We start from the raw sequence: 21,920 nt of genomic DNA, 5'->3' as shown, positions 1-21,920 counted from the left end.
ATAGATAGATAGATAGATAGATAGAGATAGATAGATAGAGATAGATAGAGATAGATAGATAGATAGATAGATATAGATATAGATACAGACACAGATACAGATACAGATACAGATATAGATATAGATATAGATATAGATATAGATATAGATATAGATATAGATATAGATATAGATATATAGATCTTGGAAGAGATCCCAGGTTAGAAATATTTTCATTCCTTGGATCCCTTACTGGTATGTGTGATAATTAGATTAAGTCTACACTGCCCATCTTTAGATTTAATCACCAAAGGTGAGAGTAACTCCAATCTTGAGAGGTCCCAACCCACATGTGCTGGAGTGAGTGATGAATCAGAATTGACTGACCCGCCCCCTGGACACTCTATGAGAATCGTCTATTGTGACTGGACATGCACATTAGGAGGGAGGCACAGGAAGTGATGGATAAGTGACCTCTTTAAAAGGAGAAGGTCCTCAGTCAGCTGGGGTCTTTGGTGAAGAACTCTGCTAAGGAAGGAGCTCTTCTGGTTCATGGAGGAGTTGGAATGCTGAGACCCTGGCAAGATTGATTTAAATATCTTCTTTGAATTGTCAAGTGGGTAAGTTAGGGTGACTCTCTCTCTCTTCCCTTGGCGTTTCTGGAGACTCTACCCTCAGGGAGGCCTCTCTTGCCTCCCTAATTGTAAAAGACCTTGTTGCTAGAAGCCTTGTTTAATTAACCTCTATGCCCCTCTGCTGGAGCCTCTAACTTCTTACCTGGTCTGGGCCTCTGGTCCGGGCCAGAGTTTCTCTCTCTCGTTTCCCCTACCTTCAATCTTCCTAATTATAAATAAACTTCCATAAAAGTAAATTTTGATTTGAGATTATTCTTAATTGAGGATTGATAGTAGTTCAATTCTTTGGTGACTATCTTTTAATATATTGAACCCATAAAGCCCCCTTTTCCCCCTTACACATTTAAAATTATGATTTCCTATTAATGGAAAAGTGAAACTTGTTTATCATTTATCAGAGGTGACACATGGCATAGTCATAATCTATTCCAACTCTGAAATTCTACAAATCTATTAATGTTTCTTGAAATCAAAGGCACATAATTTGAGTCTCTAAGAAATTAATACCATATTACCAGGAAGAGAAATAAACACTGAAGGAATGGGGACAGAGGGTGTTTATCTTAGAAAAGAGCAAAGATAGGGTAGACATGCTCTTTAAATATTCAAAGGGCTCTTAGTAAGAAGAGTTAGTTATTCAACTCACTATAATTCATCTCAGAGAGTGAAGAAAAGATACAGGGAGGCAGATTTCGATTTAACACAAGAAATAACTACGTTACAATCAGATATATCCTACAATGACTTGGCCTGTCTCAGTAACAATAGCTAACATTTGTGGAGTTTTGAGGGTTTTCAAAGTATATTATTGCTTCTGATCCTCACAATAACCCAGAGAAATAGGTACTATTGTCCTCATTCTACAAATGAGAGAATTAAGGAAGTTTAAGTGACTTACCATAGAGGTAGCTTTGGCTCAGTGATTTGGCTCACCAGGCCAGGAGTCAGGAAGACTTGAGTTCAAATCTATCCTCAGACACTTTCAAGCTGTGAGACCTTGGGCAAGTCACTTATCCTCTCAAATCTTGCTTGATGCTTCCTAGCAGTGTGACCCTAGCAAATCACTTAACCTCTGATTGCCTGACCAAAGGATCCATTGGAGAAGAAAATGGCGAACCACTCCAGTATCCTTGCCAAGAAAATCCCATGGAAAGCTATGGTCTATGGGGTCCATGAGGTCATAAAAAGCCATGCATGATTGAACAACAAAATGTGACTTGCTTAGAATCACATAGCTAGTTAGCATCTGAAGCAAAATTAAAACTCAAACCTTCCTGACCCTAAGTCTTAATCTCTATTGACTTTGTCAGTGATCTACCTGAATAGATTGTAAGTTCCCACCTATAGAGGTAGTTAAGCAAAACCTAAATGTACACTTGAATGAGATTTTTTTGAGAGCATCCCTGCTTTTTGATGCAGGTATAGGAATGTATTAGATGACCTCTGGGGTCCAATCTAACTCAGAAATTCTGTCATTTTATGACTAGAAGTTTACACTACAAAATAGCACATCTTCAAAAAGCCATTGTTTTTTACTTAAAGTCCTTTCCCCTTTCATCACTTGTTCATGTGAAAGGTGGGTTATGACAGGTTTCTGGCTAGCTCCCAGATGTGACAACTTGGAGAATTCGTGAATAAGGGTGTTTTTGAGACCTTCCTAAGTCTTCATAATATGTCAAGGAAAATCTCATTTCCCTACATGACTAAACCACCTTCCCCTCCCTCCCAGTTAGGACCTTTGATGGATGCATCTTTGATGTTTCCTTTCGATAAAGGGAAATATGAAGGCAATGAAAGCTAAGAAAAGGAACAGCTCCCAAGCTCCATGCACTGTGAGCAAAAATGAGCACCACAGTGGAAGGAAAAGATCATTAGATATTAGAGGCCACTGAGGCAATCCTCCTATGGTTTATAGAGGTGCAAACAGGCTCAAAGAAGTTTAGTTGCCCAAGGTCACATAGCTAGTTAGTAGTGTCAGTGAGACTAGCCCAATTAAATAAGCCAAGAAGTAATAAGTACTAAAGATGTGCCTTTGGGAAGCATTATAGGTACAAAGGAAGGTAAAATTCTGGTCATCTGATTTTCAGTGTAAATAATGGAAGTGGTATTCTCTTTGAAGTCAAAAGATGTAAGTAAAATCCCCTCTTTCCAAACTATTACTGGAAGGAGCCTCCCTTAGGAGGAAGTGAGTTTTCTGTCCCTAAAGTTTTTCAAGCAGATCCATGTAGGCCTGAATGTGCCTTTATCAATTTTATTATAAAAGATATTCTGCTTCCTACAGAAGGCTAGACCAGATAGACCCATAAGGTCCCCTCCAATTCTTAATTCATTGACTTAGATTCTAAATCACTTTCTCCTAAACCCTTCCTATGCTTGCAGGAGAGTGGACCCTTGGTTTGGAAAGATATTTGTACCAACTAAAAGAGTATTTTGCCATCTTAGTAAACCTCCCTTTCTGAAAGTGGACTAATTGATACTAATTGATATCTGGCTAACTAATTGATATCAAATGATAATCACAAGGAAAAAGCTGGCTAAACATGTACAATCTATATTGGATTACTTACCAACTTGGGGAGGTGGGGGAAGGAGAGAATTAGGAACTCAATTTTTTTAAATGGCTGAGACTCATGCCCTAATAGGATAAAAGGATAGCTCTAGGGGAGGCTAGAAGTGGGTTCAGCAGAATAGGGTTAAGAGGAGGGTTTGTGCTGTTTTCAGATTATCCATCAATCCTAAAGGCTATATCCTGGTCCAGTGGCCCACAAAGTGGATATACTACTAAAACCTTTTCTTGTGATTATCACTTGATATCAATTAGTCAGCCAGATAATTAGCCTTTGGAAAGGAGCATTACCTAAGATGATATAGTACATTTTTGTTGGTACAAATATCTCCCCAAACCAAGAGCACACTCTCCTTGCAAAAACAGGCAGAGTTCGGGAGAAAGAAGACTCGAATTTTAGTCAAAGAATATGAAACAGAAACTATAAGAAATGAAAAAGATATCTGAACAAGGAATTTAGAATATTAAAACTAGGAGGGGCCTCAGAGATCCAGTTAGTCACTGGAATATAGATCTAGGAAGGATTCCATAAGCTGCCTGGTTCTTCCTCTTTACTTTAGAGATGAGGAAGGGGGGAGGGATAGGGATCCATCCACTCAACACACATCTTGTTTGTAGACAAGCTTTCCTGCCTCCTAGTTCAGTACCCTGGTTGCTTCCCTACGATGCTGTGTGTACTCTCACTGTCTAATGAGGACAGTTAAAATAACAATTATGTAGAGAATCAAAATGTCAGCACGGGCATAATCCATTAATTTGCTTATTATTGACCTATATTAACCACAGTGCTGTATATTCCCATATTGCAAAAGTGAATATGTATTTAAATACATTACTTGTTAAGGATAAGCTTCCCAATGAGGATCCTGAGGCCAAGAGGCTAAGTCACTTACTTGCCTATAGTCACACTGCTAGTATCAATCCTTTCATTCTAAAGCCAGTGCTCTTTACACCATATAATTAGTTTGGGGAAAATGAGTTACTTAAGAGCAAGAATAGGTTTTCAGTTGTATACAGCACTTTGTGACTTTGGGATTTTCTTGGCAAAGTTACCGGAATAGTTTCCTTCTCCAGTTCATTATACAAATGAGGAAACTGAAGCAAACAAGAATAAGTGACTCGCCCAGGGTCACACAGTAAGAATCTGAGGCCAGATTATAATTCAGGAAGATGAGTCTTCCTGACTCCTTGCCCAGGACTCTTTCCCTGACACTATCTAGCTGCCCCAGAATAGAATAGGTGATAGGAATGGAAGAACCAGAAACTTTCTTTCATTAATTCAAAAAACATTTAATAAGTGACTACTGTATGCATAGCCCTGTGTTAGGAACTGATGGAGATACAACGTAGACAACAAATAATCCCTTCACACATAAACTTAAAGTTTATTAAGGAAACATTCAATTCCTGGTGCAGTAGAATGCGTGTTAGAACTGTCTAGTTGGATGATGCTTTAATTTATGGTTAGAGTTCCTAGATTCAAATCCTAAAAGAATGTTTATTGATTGACTAACTCATTCTCTGCTAGTTACTACTTTGTGACCTTAGAAAATCACTTTCCCTCTCTGGATTCCTAGTAGTCTTGTGCATGAGATCAGGAAGTCAAATGAGAATTACACCCTTCCATCTCTAAGTGGAAAGAGCATTAGAGAAGATGTGGTCATGTAATTTCCCTCCTCACAAAATCTTCAGTGAATTCCTATTTCCTGCTAAGTAAAGTTTAAACTCTTTAGCTGAGAATTCAAAGCCCTGTTCAATGTGGCATTAACCCACCTTTCCAGAATTATCTCATACTCTCTGTCCCAACTACCCCAGTCTGTCTTCTCCCACCTCAGTCCTTTACATCTTATGTCTATCATGCCCTCTCTTACCCTGATCATCTTATGCATTTCTGCCCATCCATTCCTATTTATAATTTAAAACCCAACTCAGAAATTACACCACCTTCATGAAGTTTTCCCTATCACTAATGATCTGGTCCTAGATATAGCACTTAGTTTTCTTATTAGTTAACGTGCATTTTTAAGCCCTTACCTTCTGTCTGAATATAGATTCTAAGACAAAAGCAATGGTTAGGCAAATGGGGTTAAATGACATGTCTAGAGTCACAAAACTAAAAAATGTTTTAGGTCAAATATGAACCCAGATCCTCCTGACTCCAGACCTGGAACTCTATCCCCTGTACTACCTAGCTGCTGCAGCTAAAGAACTACCTGAGTGATATTTTGTACTATAGTTATCTATTTTTAATGTCTTTTTGTCCATTAAATAATCTCCAGCAATTCAGACATTTCATGTTATCAAAATTTATATTAATCCCAGTGTCTAACCCAGGGCTCTATATCACATAATTAATAAGTGTTTGTTGATTGAACAAATAACAAGAACATCTGAGTTTCTTTCATAGTCTGAGCTCTCTTCTCTCAGCCTTTTCCAACCTATCTGAATTACCAAATCTGGAAAGTAGACAGTAGGGAGATTAGCTGCCTCGCCTACCTATCAGAAGTGTAAGAAGGATCATATCAGTTAATGTATGGGAAAGCTCAAGGCATAAATGAAAAGGATGAGTATTAATCTGTTGCTCAATCACACATTCATAGCAAACTGCTTAAATGGGACCAGCTTCTTGCTTGAAAGGGCCCAAGGAAAAAGAAGAAAGAAAGCTCCAGCCTGAGAGTTCTTGCCTTCTAAAAGTGAGGGCCAGGATCTAGGAGTAAGAAATTGAGAAGGAATCAAGAACTTTGTCTATTTACTAGTGAGTGCTTCTGTTGGTCCTAGAGACACAAGGCCAGGACGCTTGTGGATGCCAACATTTGCTGGCGACTCAAGTCTCTTCTCCTTTCCAGGCTTCAATTTCCTCCTCAATACACTGAGCTGGCAGGGCTAGATGCTATCCAAGGACCCTACCGGTTCTCACATTCTGCATTCAGTGAATCAGCCAGGAATAATTATCTCTCTGCAGAAGCTGTAGGTTGTCCTTGCCTGAACAGGAATGTCTGAACTTGTTTGCGAGGCTCCAAGCCTCAGCCTAAGTACTTCAGCCTCAACTCCCCAACCTGAACTCCAGTCCAGATTATGCATCTCAGGCTAGAGTCTCCCCACCCAGGGCCCTCACCAAGTGTTAGAAATGGAAAGAAACTTCAGGAATCACCCTCCCGATTTTACAGATGAGGGAGCAAGCCCGAAGAAACAAGGTCACTTGCTCAGGATTACACAGTAATGAATGTAGTAGAGCTCGGCTCTTGGAGGAAGAGGTAAAAAAAAGCAAAATATTATGCTCAGTTAAACAAGCATTAGAACACATTAGCGTATCATATTAGCTAATTGGAAAGGACCTTACCTCCAAGGTTACCTTGTATTGGTTTTGTATACAACTCGTGTGTGTGTCTGTATGTGTGTATAGATAGATACACGTTTCTCCTCTCTTCCATGTCCCTCCATAACAAGTTATGGCCATTTCAGAAATTAAGAGACAGAAAACAGAGAGAAAGAGGTATTAATATGCCCCGCAAAAAGCATTGTGAGTCTACATTCCATTACCCCTTTACGAATTGTGACCAAATTCTCTGATTGAATTGAAAGGGAACGTGACTATTGACTAGAAATATTGGCCAAACCCAGAGACCCTTCAAAACACAAACCTGTCAAAGAGGCAAAATGTTGGAGGCGGAGAGCAATCTGCATGATGAGACTCCTGAACTACCAGTAGCTAGTGGTAAGGGACATTTTTTTTTTCTTACACTCACCCTAAAAGTCAGGACATCTAGCAACAAAGCCACCAGAACAATAACAGATAAGGCAACAGAGACAGACCCTCTCTAGACAGATACAAAAATAAAAAGGTCATATTGTAGACAGATATTCATTCTATCAAGGAGTGAGACTGGGCAGCAGAGAAGAGACAAATTTGGATTCCAGGTAATAGACTATACAATTAAGATTTGAACCATGGAAAGAAATAAACCCAGGGAACCCAGAAAACTGGTTTGCTAAGAGATATTGCCACCAGGGAGAGCAACAAGAGATCGCCCTGAAAAGAACAAGTATATACACTAGACCTAGAATCAGAGAGATCTGAATTCAAATCATGCTTAAGATATGTACTAGCTGAATTAAACCTAAGTAAGCCCTCAATTTCTATTTGTTTCACCATCTGTAAAATGGCAATAATAATAGCACCTACTTCCTACAATGATTGTAAAAACTAAATGATATTTTATATAAATATATATGTGTGTTTATAAAATGATTTGCAAGTCTTCAAGCATTAAATACATGTCAATTAGTCATATTTTAATTGTTTTTACTATACCGGAGGTCTCCGGGACTAGAGACATGAGTTGCCTTGGTCATAACTTTTACCTCTGTGCTCCATAGTCGGTGTGCTCTAAAGTTTCTGCCTACTCTCCCCCACTGATGTTGCTCTGTGTATTTGGGGGAGCATGTGCCCTGGTTTTGTGGGCAAGTATTTTCTAGCTACTTCTTCTTTGTCATTTTAGCCAATGCCTTTGCTATGAAACATTTGTGTCTTCTGGCTGACTACTAAAGGTCAGTATAAAAGTCACTCCTCAGATAGTATTTTATGAGGAAAGAACTACAGTGTACCTTTGAAACATGAGAGTAGTAATCTTCACTCTAGGGACTTAGGCTGCAAACCCCCAAATGAGGGATTTAGAAAGGCAACACCCAGAGGACTTGCTATACTAACATCAGAGAATAGGATTAGTGGGCCTCGCAATGAGAATTGAGCAAGGTGGCTAAGGGGCAACTGAAAAGATGAAGGATTAAAATGTTTTGATTTCATTTGGAGGATCCTAATCAAGTTCTCAGAATTTCCCTGCTACCTTACCTCTCAACACCTAATATTGGTACTTAAACTGCAATTATTTTCATGGTGGTATCATCCCTAACTGCTGATCACAAACACCGAAATAAATAAGAGATGACCAAATTCCCCATAGTATTTCTTGTTGCTCTTGGACAAAATAAAACCAACGCTACCAATCTTTTTATTTGTTTCTCTAAGGAGAACCTAGGAGCCATTCTTCCACTGAGTGGCAGTTTCCTCTTATCTGCTGGTTCCATTTAATGTGACAATGCCAAGACTAATATGATTTAGTTTTTCTAGTAACATACCCACTTCACTGGCCACTACATTAAGAGCTAGCCTTTAGAGTAAATGTACCTAAGCCTGGATTTACTGATAATCTGAAAAGCGTGATTCTTAGCACATTTTCCTCTCTTACCCTTATTCTACCAAGAATCCCTTCTAAAATAGAAGGGAGCCACAGAGGAGTAGGGGTCCTCATGCATTTGTCATTTTTCCATGGGTTTACATGGTCATAGGTTCTATCACCAAGTATCCAGGCTACTGTTGATAAGCTCCAGCATATATGGTAAGTCTAGTCCTCAGAAAGGAGACAAAATCCATTGCTGGGACAATACTGGAAGCCCTTCTAGCATAGTAGAACCTTTGGGAGAAGCCCTTGTGCTCTGCTGGCTTTGCTTTCAAGAACCTACGGTCTTCTCAACACCACAATGAGGCTTCAGAGGAAGACTGAAGATGGTTTTGTTTGTTTTTTACATGTTGATACAATTTTTGATGATCATTTTCTGACAATTTGCAATCGATGTTCTCCTGATCTTCCCCAATATGGCAGGCAATACGATAAAGGTAGTACATGTGTTATCATGCAATATATATATATATATTTCTGTTCATCATACTGTGACAGAAGACACATATTGCTTACACTAGAGAAAAAATTCATGGAAGAAGTAAAATGAAGAATGGTATGTTTCCATCTGCATTTAGACTTCATCAGTTCCTTCTAAGATGGTAGATAGACTTTTTCATCAATGTAGTTAGGCTTTGTAGAGGTTGATATCAAAACTGCTTTCAAAGAATAATTTGGCATTTATAAAGAATTAGACGTGTTTGCTTGAACCCAGATAACAAAAACAGGATGATATATGTTTAAAAAAAAAAGTCGTGATGAAAACTTTCCCAAAATGCAATGCGCTGCCTGAGGAAGAAATGGGTTTCATTTTACTACTGAGGAAACATGCCAAAGAAAGGAAATGACTGGACCAAAGTGATGTGGTTCATTTTTAGTAGAGCTATGAATAGATCCTCAGTCTCCTGTTTCCAACGTGGTGGTCTTGCATAAGCTAAACACTAGCACTGTCTTTATACTATGTCTTCTGTGATTTAAAAATCCTCGCTTCATAGAAAAAAAGAAAATAATTTGTTTCATCTTCCTTCGTATTCTTCTGAGCTATTTTGTTTGTTTGTTTGTGATTAAGGAGCCTTTTTAGCTAAGAGAAATGCTTTTCTTTTTTCCTACCTGAGATGGATTCAGAAGCAAATGTATGTTGGCTGCCCATGTATGAGATTTCCAAATACCAGCAATAGACCCTTGTCCTTAAAGCTAGATTTCTCTTGGTTGAAGCATGTCTTCAGCTAGCCTTCAGATTCTTGAAGGCTTATGTCAATTATCTTGCTAATATCAAGAGCTTGAATTTTTAATGATTTTAAGTTCTTAAAGTATTGTCCTCACAATAGCTTTGTGAGACATGTAACACAAAATGTCCTTCCACTAATAGGCAAACTGAGGCTCAAGTCAGTTTTTTTTTTTAAAATCCTTACCTCCTGTCTTAGTATTAATTCTAAGATAGAAGGGTGGCAAGGACTAGGCCAGTGATGGGCAAACTTTTTAAAGAGGGGGTCAAAAGAAAGGAAATGCTCATCTGTCAATCTGTTTCTAAGGCAACTCTTTCCAAAGTTTCATTGTATTGTATCCCACTCATTGTAGTTGTCAGATTAGGAATAATGTCAAGAAGCCGGATAGAACATTTCAGGGGGCTGCATCTGGCCAGCAGGGATAGTTTGCCCATCACTGAACTAGGCAATCAGGGGTAAGTGACTTGCCCAAGGTCACATAAAAAGGAAGTGTCTGAGACCAGATTTGAACCCAGATCCCACCAACCCCAGGCCTGGGGCTATCTCTACTATGCTACCAACTTGCCTTTCTCAGGTCATTTTTATTTTTTTTTTTAATTTTTTTATTGTCATGCAAAGCACACTTCCATATTGGTCATTGTTGTAAGAGCACCCTCGTACATAACCAAAACCCCCAAATAAAACCAAAGATACTCTGATGTGAAAGACGACTCCAAAAGTTCTTTCATTCCCTGTCATAATTCTCTCAGGATTGTTCCAGATCAGTGCATTGCAGAAAGTAGCCAAATTTTCACAGATGATCATTGTACAATATTACTGTTATTGTGTACAGTGTTCTTCCAGTTCTGCTTATTTCACTCTGCCTCAATTCCTTTAGACCTTTCCAGCTTTTTTTCTGAAATCATCTTGCTTATCATTTCTTCTAGCACAATAGTATTCCATTATCAACATGTGCCACAATTTTTTCAGCCATTTACCAATTGATGGACATCCCTTCTGTTTCCAATTCTTTGCCACCATAAAAAGGGCTGCTATAAAGATTTTTGTACAAGTAGGTCCTTTCCCCTTTTTTATGATCTCTTTGGGATACAGACTCATAGTGGTATTCCTGGATGAAAGAGTATGCACGGTTTTATAGCTCTGGTCGTTTTTAAAAGACAGTATGGTACAGTGTAAAACACAGACCTATTCACACAGAGAAATTTGGAATGTAAAGACCAGAGTTTGAATTCTGATTCTGACATTTGCTATAGGACTTTGCAAAGAAGGAAGGAAACATGTACCAGCCACTCTGCTGAACACTTGGCAAATATTATTTCCTCACAGACACCCTGGGAAGCAAGTGCCACTATGATCTCCATTTTACATGAGTAAGGAAAATAAGGCATACAGTGCCTAAAACTCTTGCCCAGAGTCACACAACTAGTAAATATCTGAGATCAGATTTGAACTCAGTTTCTCCCTGACTCCAACCCAAGTGTTCTGTCCATCACATCATCTAATTTGCCTTGGGGCAAGCCACTTTCCCCAGATGCCCCTCATTTACCTCATCTATAAAATGACAGTGTTAGAGTAGATGATCTCCAAGGTCGTTTTACAAGCAAGTATAAAAATTTTCCTAATTGTACATGATTTGCCTAGGGGCAGCTAGGTGATTCAGTGGATAGAGTTAAAAAAAAAACAAAAAACTCATCTCTCTGAATTCAAATATGTTTCAGATACTTACTAGCCCTGTGAAACCCTGGGCAAATCAGTTAACCCTGTTTGCCTCGGTCTCCTCCTCTGTAAAATGAACTGGAGAAAGAAACGGCAAACCTCTCCAGTATCTTTGCCAAGAAAATCCCAAAACGTGTCCCCAAGGGTCTGACGTGAACAATACACGATTGGCGTAGGAGTTATCCTCGTGCTCCTTCTTCTGTCCCACGCTGCAGCAAGTAGCCTGTAATGACGAGCAGGATTTGACAATGGAAGGATTCTTTTTTTATTCATATTAAATAAGTTTCTGCTTTTATTAAACCACGTCTTTCTGTATGGAATAGGAAGAGGAGACCACCTGGATCAGCTTCTGACTGTCGGGTGACTTTGGGCAGGTTACTAAACGGTGAGTTTCCATTTTCCCACCAAAAAAATGCCCGCTGTCGACTGAGTGTGGCTGTAACAAGCCCTGGAAAAAGTAGCACCCCCAAAACGTCCTTAATTCAACTTTGTAGTTTATGGTGTGAAAATAAGATCAGAGATAATTAAGGGAAATTCAACTGAGCAGAAGAAAGAAACGCTGAAAGAGCATCCTGTGCAATTGGTGCCCCCTCTCCATCTCTGCCTACAAAGCTGTGGTCACCGCGTCCTAGTTACAGCACGGACAGCAGTACGTCTGTGGGGCCCTTCCCAGCTCCGGCATGCCCTTCTTTCTCTAGTCTGCTCTCTGCCGTTCTCTTCTCTAATTCTCGAAGATACTTATGTGGACATTCACAATTGATTTTGTCGCCAGCCTGAGAAGGTTTCTTAAACTCAATAACATAATTGCCTCGCTCCCTAGCCTACGCCATCGTAGACTTGTTTCATTGAGTCGCATTTGAATGGAATTACTTTTCATCGCAAGACCCTGAGATCTCAAAAAGTCAGCCACAGAAGGCGACTGGCTACAAGGTTACTCTGAACTCTGAAGTCTAAGACAACAAAGCATCACTCCATCTGGTGGTAGCAACGTAAATTGCAATCCCGGCCCTTCCTGGAACCATCAGAGTTTTGTCTGGTCCATTCAACCCTATTGCAGATGTCACAGACCACCGTTTGCCTTCTCAACCTGATAACAGAGTCCTTCGGAATCTAGACTTCACCACTTTCTTTCTTTCTAGTTCCAGTTATCACTTCCCTTCCTCCTTTTACTTTGCAAATTATTTAATCATATTGAATAGCATCTTTCAGCTTTTTCAAGGGTTTTCATGTCTATCATCCTATTTATATTTAGAAGACTATAAGGAAATAATGGCGTATATCATGGCTATTGTTGTAAAATAGTATTTATCTAGTGCTTTAAGGTCTGCAAAGTACTTACAAATACCTCATTTGATTCTCATACCAATCTCTACTATGGATCCAATTTTTTTTTAACCTTTACCTGCCTTAGAATCAATAATATGTATCAGTTCCAAGGCAGAAGAGCAGTAAGGGATAGGCAATGAAGGTTAAGTGACTTGCCCAGGGTCACATAGCTAGGAAGTGTCTGAGGTCAGATTTGAACGTAGGACCTCCTGTCCTACCTCTCAATCTGCCTCTCAAACTACTGAGCTACTCAGCTGCCCCCCTCTGTATCTATTTTAACAAGTGAGGAAACTAAGACTGAGAGGGGGCTAGCTAGTGTCTGAGGCAAGATTTTAATTCAGGTTTTCCAGACTCCAGGTATAATGTTCTATCAACTGAACTACTTAGCTCATAATTAATTATATATTTATCTAATTATCAATTTATATTTATTCCATTTTAAAAATAAGGAATCAAGACAAAGGCATAAAGTGGTTTACTCATAGCTTGTCCTTTGCAGAGCTAAGACTAGAGCCCAGCACAGTTCCCATTAGAATAGCCAGCCTTTTAAATTCAGTCAGTTTACTATTCAAAAGCAAATATTAAAGAAAGTGATATATAGAGTCCAAAAATATCTGGGTTAGAGTTTTGGTTGACTCCTCCTCTTGCTAGAAGACTGACTTTGGACAAAGTCATTAAGTGTCTCCATCTGTAAAATGGTGATAATATGTTATTTATCTTTTGGGTTGTTGGGAAAATCCAAAAAGACTACTAATAAGAAAACACTTTATAACTACTAAAGTAGCATGTAAATATAATGAATTATTATTCACAATCCTGCTCATCATAGAATCACAGTATTTCAGAGTTAGAAGAGATCTTGAAAGCCATTTCTACCAGCATAGACCCCCAGAAATCTCTTCCATCATGGGGTCATCCAATCTATTTGTCATTGTCTACTTGTTTCCAGCTCTTTCTAAGACTTCAAAACCCCATTTGGGGTTTTCTTGGCAAATATACCAGAATGGATTGCTATTTCCTTCTCAATCTAATTTTACAGATGAGGAACCAGAATGAGAGGGTTAAAGTGACTTTCCTAGTGTGCCCCAGCAAGTAAGTGTTAGTGGCTGGATTTGAACTCATGAAGATGACATCAAACCTGGCATCTATCCACTGCTCCATCCAACTGTCCCATCCATCCTATTATTGACTTTCAATATGGGAGAATTCACAACGTGTGGAAGCAGCCCATCCAATTTTGAGATATTTCATCTCTTCGGGACATTTTTCCCTTCTGTCACTCTTGAATTTGCCATAGTGTAGATTGCATCCAGTTCTCCTAGTTCTATCCTTTGGGACCAAACAAAACAAGTCTAGTCTCTCCTTCACGGGGCAGCCTTTCAAGTGCTTTCTTTAAAATTGTGGTGCATATTGACACACTAATCAAAAGTCCCACACATGTTGCTCAACCCTGAGGCCAAAACAAGTTCAGACATGGATGCTACTTCCCTTGTTCTTGCTATAATATGTCTCTCTAGTGCCCTCTAACCCTGCCCGCCCCCAATTCTCTTTCAACAGCGAAAAGACATAGATCAATAGCTGGAGTTCAATAAGTGGCCATCCATTGTGTGATGTATATTTGAAGTCTCGGCTCAGTTTCTGTTTTCGCTTAAGAATCATAAACATCCAATGCTGGGACTGAAAGGAAGCCTTAGAACATAAACTATTAGAACAGAAAATGTTAGACTAGGAAGGACCTTAGAACATAGTATTGAAGCCAGAAGAGACCTTTGAACCTAAAATGTTTGAACACCAAACATAGAATGTATGAGCCAGAAATCATCCTGGGGTCAGGGTGGTAGACTTGGAGTAGAAGAACCTTGGGTTAATTTCCCAGATCTATTCCTCAGTTATTATTGATATGACCCTGGTCAACAACAACATCAACAATAACAATAGCAATTATTTATTGTTTTAAGGTTTATAAAGTGCTTTTACAAATAGGATTTCACCTGATTTGCCCAACAACCTTAGGAGGTAGGTGCTATTCTCACCATTTTGCAGATGAGGAAACTGAGGCAAACTGAGGTGCAGTGACTTGGGCTTCAGTTTCCTCATCCATAAAATGGGGGGATTGCACTAGATAACTTCTATGATCCTAGATCTGCCCTAAATCTATTATCTTATGATCACCCGATAAAACACCAAGCCTGGAGCCAAGAAGACATATGTTCCTGAATTCAGTTCTGGCCTCAGACATTTATTGGCTGTGTGACCTTGAATAAGTCACTTAACCCTGGTTGACTCAATTTCCTCACCTGCAAAATAAGCTGAAGAAGAAAGTGACAAACCACTCCAGTAACTTTGCCAGAAAATTCAAATGGAGTCGGATATGACTGAAATGGCTGAAAAACAGCAAAGGATCATTTTCTGTAACCTTTTAATTTTACATTTTATCTAACCTCATTTAAGGAAACTGAAGCCCAGAGAGATTAACCGTATAGTAAAACGATTACAAATGATGTAAAACATAAGTTTTTTTTTTCATCTTTCTCAATGCCAAGGTGATTTAAAATAAAATCACAATTGTCTAAAAGGATGGTTCATCAACTCTACCTAGCTTGGGGAGGGGCGATTAGAGCACTAGGTAACATGTTTTGCAGGAGACAGAAGTGATTATTGTTTTTGACACATCTCTTCACCCACCACGGCAAAGCGAAATAAGAAGGACCCGTCTTACAGCTGGTTTCAAGTTGGTGAACTTACCTTTGCATCTTCACCTCCATTGCCAGTACTAACAGACGAAAATTGACCACATGTGTCATGCTTCCACCTGCATGGAATGCAGGGGGGCAAGCCTTGGGGATCTCAGTACCATACAAATCTCCTTCTTCAAAAAAAAAAGCGTTAGCCAAAAGAAATAGAAGGCTGTTTCCATTCTGCAGAATTCATTTTGAATTTAAACAAAAGGGGTTTTGGTGTTTTATCAGATACCATAAGTCAAAACTATCCCTTGTCCTTTTCTATGTTTTTCCTGGTTCTGATCCCTTTATAAGTTAATCAAGGGAAGAATAATGGCTTCTGGATGTCTATGAGCCTTTACTTCATTTCTGCAGGGGCTTTTAAATTTGGCTACATTTCCTTTTTTAAAAAAAATTCTGGAATAAAAATAAAACTGCAGTTGTTTGGAAAAAGTAAGAGCAGTGTGTTGGCAGGAGGTAACTAAGAGAACTCCAGTCACCTGACCCTGTCCCTTTAAAAATGTTCAGGAGCTGCTTGATGAATAAACATATTTTTCCTTCTTTCTCAGTCATAAACTCAGAGTTCTGTGGGACTGGTAAGAGCATTAGAGATCATCTCATCCCTTCTTGTTTTACAGAGGAGGAAACAGATCCAGAGAGGTTAAATAATTTGCTCAGAGTCACACAGCTTGTTAATGGTAGAGCTTAAGCTAAACGAGATTTTCTTCTGATTCCAGAGTTGAGGGTTCTTTCCAAAACATCATGTTGTCTTCTAGCCACTGTGCTACATTGTTTTGTCATGACTAACCTTGGCCTGGAGAAAACTTTTTGGTCCTACTACTCCTTTACACTGAAAAACTGAGGACATCTGCCGCCAAAAAAGCTTTTGTTTATACAGGTTACAACTTTGGACATTTACTATATTCAAAATTAAAATGTTTTAGTATTATTACACAAATTGTATTGGCTTTATTCACCCTCTGAAGGTCTCTTGGGTACCCTCTGAGACCCTGGGCCATGTGGAAGAATGCTGCCCTCAGGAATTACCATCTTTTTTTGCACTCCAGCAAAGACTTTACTCAAGTCTGGGCCACTTCACTCGATCACCCCTTACAATAGTCTTATATTTCCCTTCTTGCTCAGATGTTATTGTGAATCAGCTGTTGTCTATCTAGAATTATGAAACCATCAAATTTGGTTTCCTAGTTTTATGAGTAGGTCCCATTTCCAATGCAGAGTTTAGAAATCACTTTTCTCACAAGCCCCCTTTGAGATAAAAGACTGTCCCCATTTTATGGATAAAGTGATTTCTCCAGGATCTCTCAGCCCAGAGTTATCAAAACCCTGGCTGTAACATAAATCTTCTGACTTCCTACGTGATATTGCCTATCATTTTTTAAAAACCCTTTCCTTCCATTTTAGAACTGATATTGTATATTGGTTCTAAGGCAGAACAGTGGGAAGGGATAGGCAATGGGAGTTAAGTGACTTGCCCAGGGTCACATCCAATAAGTGTGTGAGGGCAGATTTGAACCCACAACCTCCCATCTCTAAGCCTGGCTCTCAATCCATTGAGCCACCTAGCTGTTCCTGTCTATCATTTTTGACAAGTTTGATTTCATGTTTAATAAACTTGGATATTTCTCAGAGAACTGCACTTAGCCATCTTTTTTCTTTAAACTCTTCTCCTCATTGGTCTAAACCACTTTCCAGTCTTAACTGTCAATTCTATACATATGATTCCAGAATCTAAATCTTTAGTCATTAGCTAAATGGTCTATTTAACATTCTCTCTCATGGTCCCCATTTTCTCTCAGCATGTTTTTGCTTTTGCCTTTGTTTGCCCAGTTCTATTTTTCCCCAATTCTAACTTCCTAATTCCTACCCATCCTTCAAGATCCCCATTCAATGCCATATCTTCAATGAAATCTTCTTTGAATTCCTATTCTGGAGTTGATCTATTTCTCCTATGAATTCTTTGGGATGTTTTATGTTGGATACTCATTCTGCTCATGTTTGACTCTTTGTGACCCCAATTTGTGTTTTCTTGGCAAAGATACTGGAATGATCTACCATCTCCTTCTACAGTTCATTTTACAGATGAGGAAAATGAGGCAAATAGGATTAAATGACTTGCCCAGGGTCACACAACTAGTAAATATCTGAGGCTGGATTTGAACTCATGAAGATGAGTCTTCTTGATTCCAGGACCAGCATTCTATCCACTGTACCACCTTGCCATCCATACTTTCTTTATACCTTTTAAAATTTATATTTCAATACTCTATAAGTATCTCATGTCTATGTACTGTTTTCCCATCCAAAGTTTAAGTTCTGTGAGGGCAGGGGACTGGGTCTCTTTCATATTTATATTCCCAAAAGAACTGAACACTGTACATAATAATCACTTCATAAATAATTTCCCTATGAATTATTTTAATGCCTGAGTCACCAAGGACTAGAATTTAAACTAATCAGACAAGGAAGGGATCTTATAATATGGAATATTAGGAACTAAAATATACATTAAAAGCTGAAGGGACCAACGAACAACTTTCTCAATGTCTTTATTTACAAATGGTAAAGCTATGGTCCAAAGAGATTCAATGAGTCTTCAAAGGTTTCAGATAGCCAAGATGAGACTAGAACTCATCTCCTGACTCTGTGATCAGTGCTCTTTCTACTTCCATCTCTGTATTCATTTGGTATTGGATTGGTTGCCTTCACAATTATAATTTTTGAGTTCTGGTGTTTATTTTTAAATGTATTTTGTCTCCTTCCTCATTGTCTGAATTTTTGCTACTGTTTCTGTTAGTGTGCTCTGTACATAATAATGCGGTCATTATATTATCTATATCTGGATTATAAATCTCATGGATAAAAGTGAGATGTAACTATAGCAAGACAACTAGAGTTTTGACATGAGGTGCTCACATCCTCCCCAATGCAAAGCCTCTCTGACTACTGACCCTACACCTAGCAAACCGAGCTGGTGTTATCATTTTATATTATGCCCAATGCCTTGCCAGGCCCCAGGCCACCATACTCAGGGTCCTGTCTCTGTGAGAATTGCCTTTCCAGAGTTCCCTCCTGTCTATTACCTCCTACATCTAACCTCTCCCAGGGAGATACACTGCCTAGTTAAGGTGCTGTATGACAACACTATTCACAGATCTACTTTGTCACAAGCAGAGATTATGGACCAGGACATAAAAGGCTTGTTAAAGAGTTACTGTGGGGCTCTAGTGGGGCAAGCTGATAGATGGAGGGAGAGAGAGAGAGAGAGAGAGAGAGAGAGAGAGAGAGAGAGAGAGAGAGAGAGAAGGAGAGAGAGAGAGAGACGCTCAGGAGTGTACCGTATACGATGTAAAGAAGATAAAAACAGTTTGTAAATTATTATAAATACTGAAGATGATAACTAATAATAATAGCTATACATTGTCACTAGGGAATATAAATTAATTTTTATTTTCAAATTTCCATGAAAATTTTTAAATGAAATTTCTGATTTCAACAAACCTGAAAGTAGAAAGAGTCATATCCTCATTTTGCAGATAAAAAAACTTAGAGCTATAGAGGTCAAGCACCAAGGTCATGCTGTTACTGTCGTATCTGGACCCAAGTGTCTACACAACAGGTCTATTACTTCTATGGACTAATATCATAGGAAGACTTTGCAAATCAAGCAGTGAAACATGTTCACTTCCTGTGTGATCTTGTATAAGTTACTAAACTCCTTGTGAAATTAGAAGCCTGGATTCAAACACCTGAATTCCCTTCCAGTTTTAGATTAATGGTCACCAAATGACTGAAGCAAAAACCAATTTCTGCCTTTTGTTTAGCAAAGCTCTTACTGCGGTTTTTTTTTAACACGGGTCAAAAATACTTGAGTAGGGTGGGTGGCACATCAAAGCAAAGGAGAGTTCAGTGGGAAAGGAAAGGGCATTCATTTGCACCAAGAACAGTCTGATCATGAATGTAATTGTGCCAAAAGATTGGGTAGTCCATCCCCTGAGGATTAGATACTTAAACAGGGCCAAGGCGCCTTTAGCTTGGTCTATTAAATATAAGAGGTTTAACCCTAAAGAAAATTGCATCAGAGATGATTCTGGATTTCCAATTGAGGCAGATTGCCTTCTTCAGTTTCTGACTTGGTGACTTCATAGGAGAATAGCATTTTTAATAATTTTAACTTTGACATTTCATTATTTTTATTCTAATTTTCCTGTTAATAAATTTATTTTCAGTTGTATTCTGTAATCCAGAGTGCTTTGGGCATTTCATAAAATTATCCTAAAGAGAAGTCTAATAATATCTTACATTAATATTTCAAAAAAATTATTACCTCTGAGGAATTAGCCTCAGTGCCCTTAGTTAGGTTGGTCCTCAAATGACATGTAGAGGCAAGTCTATCTCCAGACCCAGAAGATCCAGACTCCAAGTCTTCCTAGATACATAGGTCCTGCTGGAGTTTGTGTTCCAGTGGCAAAGCTTTCACCTCCACATGACAGAAAGGGGCACTAGAAAAGAATGAACGAGTAAATGAACGAAAGAATAAAATATATTTATTAAGCTCTTGTTTGGTGCTGGAGATACAAATTGAAAAATAAGATAGTTCCTGCTCTCAATGAACTCACATTCCACATCATGGAAATAACATATATGGAAGAGTTCAGTTGTAAGGTGTATGGAAGGGCTCTTCTTCCAGAGTCTAGGGTAGATGGCAGAAAACAGGAGTCCCTAGGGTGTATTGATAAGTCAGATGGCAGTGCTTAGAGATCTGAAGGGTTTAGTGGCAGGGAAGATGGTGAGACCCTTCTGCCAGCCCATTCCCCCATGGGAGGGCACTCAAAGCCCCTGCATTGGCAGGAAGGCTGGTGGAAGAAGCATAGTAGAGCCTAATTCCTACTGGGTCTTGGAGATGGAGAATCAAGCTAAATAGGCTGGCTCAGTGAGAATGGGTGAGGAGAATGGCACCAAGGAAGGAATATCATTTCTCTTATTGTTGTTGTTATGGCTGTTATTGTTGTTATTCAATTACAAAAGCAACCATTTATCTACCTGTGCAAAAGCCCACAGAAGATTAAGTATAAAAGAATAAAAACTGACTTGTCTGAGAAGGACTTCTATCTAAACTCCTTTGAAAAAGAGAAGAATAAGAATAATAATAGTAATAATAAGAGCAACAACAGCATCAGGAATTTATATAGCACTTTCTGATTACGATGCATTTTTCAATCTGTGACCCTGGGAGGCAGGTTATTGCGAGGTTCCATATGAGCAAATGGAGGCTCAGAGAGATGAAGTAATTTATGTGAGGGTAAGTTAGTATAGAGTTAGTGTTAGAGCTAGAATTCCAACTCCAGTCTTTTTATTTTAACTCTCAGGCTCTTTCTGCCATAGTCCCCTGCAAAGATCCAGACCAGTGCATCCCTGTGCACACTCTCCCCTTGCCAGCCCATGCCAATGTCTAGAACTGAGTTCCTCCCTGTTTTTAATAAGATCTTTCAGTCCCTCACCCATATAGAGATTTGTGGGAGACATTTTGCATGTGTGCAGATCCACTCTTAATAGATTCTTTTGGCCATTTCATTCCCGTGATTTTACATTTGAAAGAATATTTGACTTTTCACTCAGCCTTTCTCAAGGGGGCCCTTAGAAAGATTTGGAAACCTGTCAGAGATTAACTTCTTTGGAGATAATACCGCTTCACCCAAGATCTCAGCAGCCTTCCTGTGTGCTGACAGGGCAGCCAACCAGCCACCCGTATTCTCCCTTCACCTATAAAAGGGAACTCGTGACCCAGGCAATTTTGGGAAAGAAAGCATTAAACAAAAACATACTTTCAGCCAAATGCTTCTGCACTGGAGCCATATTTTACCCCCCAAAGCAAACTATATTTAGAAAAGAAAGTGGGCGGAGGAAGGGACAGAAAAGATATAGAGCAACTATAGCTTTCTCTTCTCCCTGCTCAATACTTTCTCACCTCCTTCAAATCTAATGTTTAGGGATGGCTTTGCCTCTCCAGCAAGACAGATTAATAGATGACAGACAGACAGACAGAAAGAAAGATAGAAAGAATTTATAAAGCATGTATTATGTGCTAAAAACTACTAAATACTGGAGGTGTAAATACGTGCAAATAAGTACAGCCTATTTGAACTCTAAGCATCCTTATCCCCACTTCCTTGGTTATAAATGAGTCTTGGTTTCCAGAGTAGGGCTACATGTGCCCCTAAGGATACTCTTGAGTAATTGAGAATAATTACCTAATGCTATCTCCTTGAGCCCCCACCCGTGTGCTCCCTGCCCCCAGATTAGCAGTTGGGAAAGACTTGAGTTTCAAGCTTTGTCTATAGTCTATGGTCAAATGATTATTCGAGGGGTCTTCTCTATTAAAGCCAAAAGTGTGACAGGATAGTTTTGACTCTACCTTTGCAGTCCCTACCCTCTTGGAGCTTACATTCTAACGAGGAAAAAGAAATAATGACAAAGATTGTGGGAACAAGGGCTGG

This window comes from Gracilinanus agilis, chromosome 3, assembly GCF_016433145.1.
Source record: "Gracilinanus agilis isolate LMUSP501 chromosome 3, AgileGrace, whole genome shotgun sequence".
Taxonomy (NCBI): Eukaryota; Metazoa; Chordata; class Mammalia; order Didelphimorphia; family Didelphidae; genus Gracilinanus; species Gracilinanus agilis.
This window is presented reverse-complemented; position numbering follows the sequence as displayed.